We start from the raw sequence: 11815 nt of genomic DNA, 5'->3' as shown, positions 1-11815 counted from the left end.
AGATAGATTCAATGCAAAATTAATGCAGAATTGCAAGGGTTAAATACAATGGATTGGTTGATTTGATATTTTTTCTCTACATATTTTTCCAATCAATATATTCTCTTCATCAAACTTTTTTGTCATTAAACTTGTAGGAAAATTTTAGAAGGGAAAGAAGAAGAGGTGGTGGAGGAACTTTTTGTGATAGCGTGGATGTTGTGCAATTAAAGAAATTAATGGCTTTTCAAATAACAGTACAAATTGTCCGGTGTGATGGCCAAAGAGGCAATATGTTTTGCTGCAAGAGATGTCCTTCAAGATAAACTTTGATGGAGCAATGTTTAAAGAACGAAGCACATTTGGAGTAGGAGTTTTTATACGAGATGCATTGCCGCATTGAATTGCAAAGGGAGAGCAATTATGGATCTGGAGGAGGCAGAACTAGCAGCAGTTGGCCAAGCTATTAATTTTGCAATTGGAATAGGTGCAAGGGATATCATCTTAGAGGGAGATTTAGCAAGTTTTTTTTGACAAGCTGTGATCTGAGGAAGAAGATAATTCATGCTGGGACCTGTGGTGGAGGAAGCAATATTAAGAACAAATCTGTTCAAACCATGGGAGGTAAAGCAGTTCTAGGTGAGAGGCGAATCAGCATGCGTATTTATTGGTGTGACTTGCTTATTGATTGGCTAAACACTGATGTAATGAATATGAATAGTATTTAATGCAAGTTATCTTTGATTAGTTTAAGGGAAAAAAAAGACCAATACCCCAACATACTATCTCTCTCTAAAATGCTTCCAAAGAAGAAAAGTTTCAGTTGCTCCGTATACTCCATGGTGGTTTTGATATGAGTATGATTCTATATTTTCCACTTTGTATTTCATTTGTTGTGACTCTTTCTTTTTTTAAATATTATTATTGTTACCTTTTCATTGATTTGTTTTCTTTTATCCTCTATGGGCAAATGCACTTCCAGTGTGGACCCTTATGATCACTATTACATTTGTAGAAGTTTTTATGTTGATATCAATTTCTAATCATTAGATTGAATCTGTATGTTGAACCCTAAGCACGTAATAATTCTAATAAATCTATTGCAAAAATAGTTATTACGTGCTAACACTTTTGGTTCATTTACACTTTTAATACATGTTGCATTGAGTGATTAATTTTGAAAAATTACTGATTTTCTCAAAATTTGCTATAACCTCAGTGATTTTTTCCCCTAAGGGATGTTAAAAATAAGCAAATATAGGGATTTTGGATGTCACCCTTTATGTACTCATAAAACATGATACTAATTAATAAGTTCTTTTTTACAAAGTTTTGATGAAAGTAAATTCTTAAATTACCTATTTGTGTCTTTCTTTTTGGTGTTTTGTCAAAGTTACATTGACACTTAATGGTTTTTGAAAATTGAACAGAATGACTGGGATTCAAAGTTTTGAAGTCCTATCAACTATGACTTTTTTCAACATGCATATCAATATTTGATAGCATAAGAGCATTGATAGGCTTAATCAATGAAGCAGCAACCTATGTTGCAACTCAAAATCTGCGCCATGTATCTTTCTTTTTTATTTTTATTTTTCTATAGAAGTATCTTTCTATCTTGAAAACACATTTTCTTTATTTAGCCTTCACATGTGCCATTTTAGTTTTAGTAAACTTAACAATTTAAAATATGATTATTAGGTTCATATTCTTTTGTATATTAATCTTAACAAATTATATTTACTCTATTTTTAATAACATGTAATATAATTGAAACTAATTCCTCAAGCATTAAATCACATACTAAGTATTATGCATGGTCATAAAGATAATTTATTATAAAATATTTTCAAATAAATTTACACTGTACTCGTGCATTGCACGGGAACATCGGCTAGTTACCATAATTTTCATGCCTACATCCACCATTGGAGTGCCTCATCATGCAAGGTGGAGTTCTACTTCTCCCCCCACCCCCAAGGAGTTTTGGGCTAGTGATCTCCCTATCATAAGATATGATTGCAGTCGACATAACGAGAAGGTTTACTATTAAACTGATTTTTTTTGTTTATATATAAGATTATATATTATAAATTTATTTCCAATAGATGGGCTTTAGTATTTGATATTTTTTCACATATCTAACTCCTATGGTACACAAAGCTTTGTCTAGCTTAATTGCAATTTGTGTTTTTTACTTTGTTTGAATTAGAGTTCTTTGCATTAGAATTGTGTTGGTTTAGTTAAATTCTCATGATACAAACCTACAGGGAAAGTGGCCAGTGACACACCTCTTATCTATAACCTTTTCAAGTCTAGTTTTATTAATCATTTTTTGCCTGCAAGGGTAACGGTTAGTTTAGGTGCACACAGCTTATAAATGATTAGTGTTAAAATTTCATTCAAACCTGGCATTTGGTAATATATAATTGTAGTAGAATGTAATATAAAAAATTATTGGTTTAATTTCCTGGGGTTCTTATCATTTTAAAAATTGTTTATTGCAGGGAGCTTTCGTTGCAACTGTCTTAGGTGATCAGATTTAAGATTGAAGAATGTAATGTATGTAACTACTTTGAGAGGCATGACATTGAATTCACACCAACAAGAAAAAAGTGTAATTACTAGACTATTGGACATTAGTTGAAGGTTGAAGAATGAAGTTGCAATGCATAAGAGAATCTCTAAGCGGCTTTGGTGATAATTGTGGTTTCTTAAATCAATAGTGGGATTGTGATAGCCTTTTGTATGGGGTCCAAGTATTAACGTTAAAAGTCATCTTTATTTGCAGTGACTATATATGTAGGAGTACTAAAAAAACAAAGGATTTGTAATGTAATGTATCTGTAGGGACTGGGTTTGAGCACTTCTACTGTTGAGTGAGTGAACTCAAGCTCAGCTAGCCCAATACAATGAATTTGTAGAGAGCGGGTTCAAGAACTAGGCCCTAGCAAGCGGACAACGCCCTATGCAGTGTTTTCACCCATTGAATGCCGACGAACCAAAACCATCTTCAAGAATCTGTCCTCGGCCCGATCCAAAGAGCTTCTTAGTCCCTCTTCCATGGAGATCCCTCTCACCTCAATTTGTTTCTCCCCCTTTATATAGTCCTCCTCCAACGATCCTTTTCTTCCACTTGTTGATTATCCATGCCTTCTCCTGACAACTCGTCCCATCAGCTACCTTAATAGAGTTCCTAGTGAGTTGCAGCAATCAAGGAAACACTGCTCAGGGGTCATTTCCTATTAATGCTGCCTGAACATCAGTTGTGCGCATTTAATGTGGAGGTGACCCCTGAGCAGTGTTTCCTTGGTTGTTGCAACTCACTAGGAGCTCTGGTAAGGTGGCTGATGGGACGGGTTGTCAGGGGAAGGCATGGATGATTAACAACTGGAAGAAAGGGATCGTTGGAGGAGGACTATATAAAGGGGGAGAAACAGATTGAGGTGAGGGGGATCCCTACGGAAGAGGGACGACTAAGAAGCTCCTTGGACCAGGCCGAGGACAGATTCTTGAGGATGGTTTCGGTTCGTCGGCATTCGATGGTGAAAAACACTGCATAGGGCGTTGTCTGCTTGCTAGGGCCTAGTTCTTGAACTCGCTCTCTACAAATTCATTGTATTGGGCTAGCTGGGCTTGAGTCCACTCACTCAACAGTAGAAGTGCTCAAACTCAGTCTCTACAATTGGCGCCATCTGTAGGGAGAACTTGTGCACTAGCAAGTGCAATGGACAATCATTCCTAGGTTGCTAGTTTATAGAAGGTAGGTAGTTTTTCGTCACCGCCAACGACGTTAATCCCAAATACCATTTAAAAAAAAAAAAAACAAACGAACGACACATTTGCTCAAGAAACGATTATTGCAGAAAAATAAAAGATTCAGAGGAAAGGAAAAGTGAATAAACATTGTAGCCCTTTTTATTAAAAAAAAAATATATATATATATATTGTACAAACAGAGGCTCAGACAAGCTTGTTTTAAAGCTAACTCTACAAATGGAGGCCCAGGCAGGCCTATTCAAAAGCTAACCCTGGAAGGCTGAGGTAGGCTTGTTTTAAGGCTACCAACAGTCCTCGGGCTGGTATGGATGGTATCGGCGAGAAGAGAGGAGCAGATGCAAAAGTGCCTGATGGCCCCACCCCATAATGTTCCCTTGATGCTTACCCAGCCTCATGATAGTTAAACATTAGAGGCGGCAACACTCGGGAACCAAATGTGACGTGATCTTGCGAGCCTCCATCGACGGGTGAGCTGGGCGCGGGTCACTACCAGCTTGAAGGGCAGGCATGGACATGTACCCGAGAAAAGCATTATGTTCTTCATGGACCTCCCTCTTAACTGCCAGCCACGCTAACATTAAAATGATGCCCAAGCCCTGTCGCATTGGAAGCTTGATGCGAGCTACAACCGTTATGGCTCTCGGTTGAGGGAGGCAGACCCCCCCTTTTTGCTCGATTTAAGGGTAAGAGCACCTTTGGCTTGCTTGCCCTCGCCCTCATCCAGGGCTGTCCCGTTCCTTTAAGCCCTGATCACAATCTCGGTGAGGTTATCGAAAGGGCTTAGAAGGTTGGAGGATCATGTTTCCTGTTCAACTAAAGGGTTTGTGAAGTATGGAAGGACAAGGACCAGGGCCGTCCTATTTGTTGCGCTCCTGACCCAGAGCTTTATCCTAGTTGTCGGCCTCCTTTTCTAACCTGAACGTGGCTTGGATAGCCTGTTAACTGAAACAAGTACACCGTAAGTTGGATACTGAGGGATAAAATTCAAATGAAGGAACAAGTATCGAAAGTTTTACCATGCCCAAGTACCTCTTGAGGTTGCGGGCAACTTCTTGCCTCCTCATGCCCCCCAGCTTGGCCATGTCAATGGGGATGAAGCGTGAAAACCTAAATTGCCCAAGAGCCTTGCTGATGACGACTTTGTCCTCGGCCAGCCAAGACCGTAGGAGGCAGGAGTAACGAGTCACCAAAAGTAGCCCTTTAGGGCATCTAAAGAGAAAGATCAAGTACAACACATCGGCCGTGGAAGGGAGGCCGAGGAGCAAAGCTAGGATTGAATTCTCACCTCCACATTAAATGTGCACGACTGATGTTCAGGTAGCATTAATGGGAAATGACCCCTGAGCAATGTTTTCTCAGTTGCTGCAACTCACTGGGAGCTCTGGTAAGGTGGCTGATGGGACAGGTTGTTAGGGGAAGGCATGGATGATCAACAAGTGGAAGAAAAGGATCGTTGGAGGAGGACTATATAAAGAGGGAGAAATAGATTGAGGTGAGGGGGATCCCCATGGCAGAGGGACGACTAAGAAGCTCCTTGGACTGGGCCGAGGACAGATTCTTGAGGATGGTTTCGGTTCGCTGGCGTTCGATGGTGGAAAACACTGCATAGGGCGTTGTCCGATTGCTAGGGCCTAGTTCTTGAACCCGCTCTCTACAAATTCATTGTATTGGGCTAGCTGGGCTTGAGTCTACTCACTCAACAGTAGAAGTGCTCAAACCCAGTCCCTACAGTATCTATATGTGAAAATTAGATGTAATGTAATATAAAAAATGTTCACAACTATGTAAGGTTCAACTTATGAAATTAATGCTAGTATTTTTTTCTCAAGTTTAGTAATTATCTGTTGCCATGCTTAGATTTGTCTTTTCCTTTAAAAAAGAGCATTGGGAACTTTTTGGAGCCAAATATTCTTAGATTTTATAGTTCAAATTGCCCTATGATTGTTACGATGCAATTTACCACATCTCTCTTTTCCCATCTTATTATTTAGTGCTCTGCCAAAACTCAGTAACAATGGAAGTAATGTCTCCAAGCACCAAGGCATGTGTCTCTTGAAAAAGCTTTTCTCCAGTTTGAATTTTTCAATAAAATTGCATCACAACATTGTCCACTTGCCACATTTCCATTGTAATTCTTTAATTCATTCAATATATATTGGTCCATTCCAGATGTTGTTTCTTGGAGGAACTAATTGAAACTAATCATTTAATTTAGGGTGTGGCAGGAAAAATACTGGCAGGAAAGGCTGTAGATTCATTTTTGTGCTTTTATTGAAATTGTCATAGCTTTCAAGATGACCAAAGAAATGTTACCCTAACAGAGACGTGCATTTTAACTGCATATATGGTGTAATAAATCAAAAGCAACTTGCCATGAATGAATCAATAACCACAAAAAAATTATTGTGTCCCAATCTACCATGCATTGAACTTTATGCAATAACTCTAAGGATCTCAATATGCCATGAATTGAAATATCAAATGAGTGTTTACAAATAATATACTGTTTGTAAAAAAATAACACTCAATGAATCAATAATTACACCTTTCCAGAAATATTGAAAAACAAAAGTATAACGGTTCCATCAGTATTTTTAAAGGCCATGTATCACTAAACAAAATATTGAACTAAAAAATTATTTATCTTCTTGCTGCCACTAGGCCTTAGCCTTTCCCTTATCCTTCTTGCTTCTACTAGTGTTGTCCTTTGTAAGACTTTGACTTGATTATTGATTACCTATATTTGATTGCTGAGTACCTATAAAAAGCCAAAAAGGCTGAAAAGTTCAACAAAGTAGTACTTGAAATTTGGATGAAAAGTTCAACAAAGTAGTACTTGAAATTTATTGATAATTTTTACTCCCTTTAGCTCCAGATGTAGGTTATTGTCCTGATTGCCCTTTCTTTTTCTTTTTATAAGCCTTTTTGTTGGGGTTATCAGGAGCTTTACAAGTTTTTTTTTATTATGGCCCCATTGGAAACTGTAAGGACTTGGTTTGAGATCCTAGCCCACTACGTGGATGGACTTAGGCCCAAAAAGCCCAAAACAATGAATTTGTAGAGAATGGGTTGAAAAACTGGTCTTTAGTCAATCAAGCGAACACTAGAAGGGATTCAGATGATAAGAGAATGAGGAGAAATAGGGTTGTATTGAAGAAAAATCGTCCTTGGCAAAGTCCGAGGTGGTCTGTTCTTGTATATTATTCTTAAATCGGGTTACAAGTTTGGTTCTTGAATGCTACAATGTTTCTTCCTTCAATTTTCGATCCCTCTTTCTTGTTGCCTTCTTCTCCTTTTATATCCTCTTTCCTTCTCATTCCTACCTCACATGTGTATACTGGAAGGTTGGTGTTGATACTTGTCCTATCAGCCCCTCCTTTATGTCATGTACTGTAGCTGTAAGGTTGAAACAACACTGTTCAGGTATCACCTCCACATTAATGCGGCCAGAGAGTTAGCTACAGTGCATTGAATGTAGAGGCAGCAGCTTTCTCCTTAGATATTTTACGGCACTTTCCTATCCGATACCTCCACGGTACTTAACAACAACAACGAGACCTCTTGGAACATCACCCTGAGTGATAGACAACCCTTTCGAACCTCGACATCAATTAGCCAAGGATGTATTTACCCTCGGCTTACCTTCTCGAGCCATTATGGTCAAAGTTAACCTCTATTTACTAATACAGTCTTTTCTAATAAAGATTCCTTTTCCTCGGACAACCCCTTGTCCTCGGATTGGGCCACAGACTTGTAACATGAACAAATGATGGGCTCCCGGGCCCAATATCTCTACAATAGCCCCTCGAGATTCTTCTTTCTGGCTTCTCGAGAAGAAAAGAGGATTTCGATGTCACCAGATTTGCCCTATGTCCATCTCGTCCCATCTTTACTCACAAATACACCTTTTAAACTGCCCAAGACATGCTTTCGTCGTTTTGGCTTACGAAACGCGCTCCTTATTAAATTTTTACGGCCTTATGTCCCCCACATTCTATGGTGCGATACAAATCCAATGGCTGATGTTTTTGTGGGGTACTGAGCAAGAATTTTCCCGCTTCTAGCTCACTCCTTGATGTAAATACCTTTCAAATCAACTTCTCCTCTCACTTTAGCATTCACTCCATTCTAGCGCACATACTTTGAACCTGCACACCTTTTCAACTCACCTAAACTCTTACAAATACCAAAAGCCTATCTGAGGACACCTTTACTATTTCTGTAAGTCTTCTTGAACTTTGCTCTTTAATTTTCTATACATTCTCCTTTTTCTCCTTGACACCATTCTCTCTTCTTAATATCTTTAGTTCTTCCAACTTTTCCTAGAAATTGGTAGATTTAAAAGCTTAGTAGATTTCAAGGAGGGGATAAAAAATTTTAGGGCTTAGTATAGGATTCTCCCAAATGTAGGTATTAGGCATTCCAAAGAGGGAGAGTGGCATATAAAAAGGGAGGAGGGAGAAGTGGTGATCCTGATAATAGCATTCATAGAGGGGGGAATGAGAATTCCCATGAGCCCTGTGACTAGGGATTATCTTTAGGCTCGTAGGTTAGCCCCTACTCAATGCGCTCCAAATGTATTTAGGATTTTAGGATGTGTAGATGCCCTTAAAGAAAAGATGGGTTTAGGGCTTACCCATCATGACGTCAATTGGGTTTATAACCTCCACCATTTGAAGGGACAAGGGTATTACTTGAAGTCTAGGTACCTTGAATTCAGACTCATTCAATGCCTTTCGGAGTCTAACAAAGGCCTTAAAAAAGATTTTTTTGATTGTGTCCTAGGAGTGGAATGATGGCCTCCCCTGCCCAATGAAAGAGGGACAGCCAGGTGGGGTTTTGGATCTAAGGTGTTTATTTACTAATCTTTCCTTTCCTTTTGGAGTTTGTTCTCCCCTTCTTTTTTTTTTTTTTTAAACAAAATATTTCTTGTGTTTTTGATGATTTTGTAGATAAATGCACCGCCAAACTGAACTTCAGCTTAGTTAACAAGGACAGCTTGGATAACATACTAAAAGCCGAGGTCTTTGTACACGATGACAGCCAATTACGAGTGGCTCATATAATTTTAGGGTATAAGCCGATCTCGTCTGGCTTTCAGGCTCCTAAGTGCGTGATTAAGGCCAAGGATCTCCGTCTACACCGCATAAGTGTAACCATCCCTGGATTTCTCCTCCCTGAAGGCGCACCCATTCCAGAAGGTACACTCTCCACAAAGCCTATTCTTCTTCCTGGTCTAAAACCGGAGGGTGTTCAAGTTACAACTCCTATACCTGAAGTTTTCAACCAGGTCTTGTCCCCAGAAACTTCAGTCCCTGATCTTGGCCTACCTTTCTCACCAATAATCAACGAGATGGGCATTCAGCGCAAACCAAAATCCAATTTTCTGGATTTAATAGAGTCCCAACTTAGGAGGGACGCACCTGGGAAGGCAGCCCGTACCAAGCCTCCCACTCCTCCACCTGCTTTGCCCCCTCCCCAACCGGTTGACCTAAAGAGGAAAAGAAAGCAAAAAGGGAAAGAGGTGATGGAAGTTGGACAAACCCTTCCCCCTCGTGAGGACGAGGTTCAAAGAGTATCCAAACAAGCCAAAATGTGGCAGAAAGGTAGTGAGAGGAGGAATGACCCTTTGCTCGAGCCCGCAACCTGGCTTTCGGCCCCAATGTTGGATAGGGGCCCTTTGCTAGATGATGCTTCTATTAGGGACTTTCAAGGCAGAAAGGCCGGCTACGTGGCTGACGTAGTGGAGTAAGCTCTGTTGCTTTCGCTAGACATGGTCGAGCTGTGGTCCATAAGGAGGCATGAGGTCTTCCTCAACCTCAAAAGATACTTGGCTATGGTATGATTCTACTTAACCTTTTCTCTCTCTCTCTCTCTCTCTCTCTCTCTCTCTCTCTCTTTTTAAAATTTTTTTATTATACTTGACTTATTATTATTTTTATCCAACCCACTTTTTTCTTTGGCAAGCTGTTTAAACCTCTTTTCGAGCAGAAGAGATGACCAACTCCTGCCACCGGTAGATGAAAGAGGAGGAAGGGAGGCGTATTGCCATCGTTGAGGCCTTCAATGTGGCCAAGAAGAGCATCCTAGAGCTTAAAAAGAAACTGCAAGAGGAGGAAAAAGAAAGAAAATATGTAGCAGCTGCCTTGGAGAATGTTGAGAAATAGGCTGAGAGACAAAGGCTGCAGCTGCACGGTGTTAAGGACCAGCTGGCCACTTCCAAGACCCAAATTGCCGCACTGAAAAAAAAAACTGGAGGAAGTCGAGAATGCTAGGGCTCTAGCCGAGAAAGCCAAGGAAGAGGCAGAGAAGGCTAAGGACAAAGTTGAGCAGCATGGGTATGAAGTTGGGGTGGCCGAGACTGAGGACTCCCTTAAGGCCGAGGTCCCAGCTGTATGTAGAACTTACTGCACCCTAACATGGGGTAAAACCCTCAACCAAGTTGGGGTTAAGGCTTCCTCTATGCTCAGGAGAGCAGAGAATATCTACTACCCCCCAACCATACGCCTTTCAAGCTTTTCGGACTCCAAGGTTGACCCAGTGTCCTTGGAGGCAGGTGAAGCTCAAGGCGACCCACTTGAGGCTCCTCCTGCCATCGACACTACTACAAAGGGGTTAGAGCAGGCCAAGGACACCTCAAAGACAAGGGAGGCCAATAGAGAAATAGTCCAAGGTTCTGACCTTCCTCCTCCTTCTCCAAAGGATACCTCCAAGGAAAAAGAAGTTTCTCAAAGTATGGAGCTGGTATTGGCAACCTTTACCATACTCACAAAAGAGGATCCCAAGGAGAAGGCCGAAGTGTCCACCACGGTAGCAAGTGCACAACCTCCCAAGGATCCAAAAGATAAACTTGTAATCAAAATGAAGAAATAGATTGTCTTTTTCCTTTTCTTTTTCTTTTGTTTTAGTTTTCTATTTCTATATTTGCACCAAGCTTATGTAATCCATTTACCTTTGTCAGAGGTTCATATGGCCTTGTTTTGGACGTTAGAACGGGGAGAGGGGTAAGTGAAAAGCAGGGCTCAAAGAACAGCCGAGCCGTGCAAGAACGCGGATATATAGCAAGTAAGCAGTAAGGTTCTCCCTTTAAAGACCAACTACAACAAGCTCGCGACTCTAATAGAAACAAACGGTAACCTCTTGCTCTATTTGCTTGCAATGCTATCCTATCAAAGTGGGCAAACCTTTGTAACCTTAGCTCGTTACGCTGTTGACTGAACTGTTGGCTCCACGTCCACCGAAAGTCAGTAACCTTCGTTACCATCAGCATTTTGTACTCTCAATAGCTTCAATAGTTCACTAAAAGTGTTAATGAGACTTGTAAATTTTCTTCTTTATAATTTTAGTGTTAATGTTGTTTCCAATTTAGCTTTTGCTTGCTTCAACATTTTGAGAAAAACCGTGGTAAATGACCTTATCTTAAACTACTGATCTGTCTAAGTGATAGCACAAATTTTACACATAGCATGTTTAGTATCAAAGTAAATGAAAACTACTAAGTCCATCACCTTGGTAAAGAATAATCCTGATTTCGGGAATCTTTATAGTATTGTGATATGCACATAAGTTTTAAAAAGGCAATCCCTCTTCATACAGACATAGCCATGCCCATAAATACTTTAAGTGATGCTCATGAACATTTAGTTGAGATTCTTGTTGCAGTGAAATCCATTGTCGTTTGGGGTGACTAAACTTGGTACTAAAGTAGTCAATTTAAGGAAACTAATTTACCTTAGACATGTAGTCTGTAATAACCAGGGTTTTGCTCTAACACTTAGCAATTTAAAGAAAAGTATATGGTCCAAGGAGCCAGACATAGCTTAAATTCTGTTTGATACTTAGACAGTTGTCATAATGTGTTAATTTTCCCAAAGCAAATGGTTCGAGGAACCAGGAATAGCTCAGGGTTTGTTTAATACTTAGAAAAATAATTGAAAGATATCAATTTTTCCAAGGTATATGGTCTGAGGAGCCAGGCATGACCCAGATTCTATTTAATACTTAGACAATTGTCATTATGTATTAATTTTCCCAAAGCAGATGGTCTGAGGAACCA

General features: G+C 39.9%; 1 long non-coding RNA gene across 1 annotated transcript; it reads left to right on the top strand.

Moving 5' to 3' along the window:
- The first annotated feature begins 1815 nt into the window (after positions 1 to 1815).
- On the top strand, positions 1816 to 2611 carry LOC136068429 (uncharacterized). Its single transcript, XR_010629783.1, has 2 exons — positions 1816 to 2020; positions 2487 to 2611. It is a non-coding gene; the product is annotated as an uncharacterized LOC136068429 (long non-coding RNA).
- Positions 2612 to 11815: the final 9204 nt, after the last annotated feature.

The sequence above is a fragment of the Quercus suber genome, unplaced genomic scaffold (genome assembly GCF_002906115.3).
Source record: "Quercus suber isolate HL8 unplaced genomic scaffold, Cork oak 2.0 scaffold_115, whole genome shotgun sequence".
Classification (NCBI taxonomy): domain Eukaryota; kingdom Viridiplantae; phylum Streptophyta; class Magnoliopsida; order Fagales; family Fagaceae; genus Quercus; species Quercus suber.
This window is presented reverse-complemented; position numbering and strand designations above follow the sequence as displayed.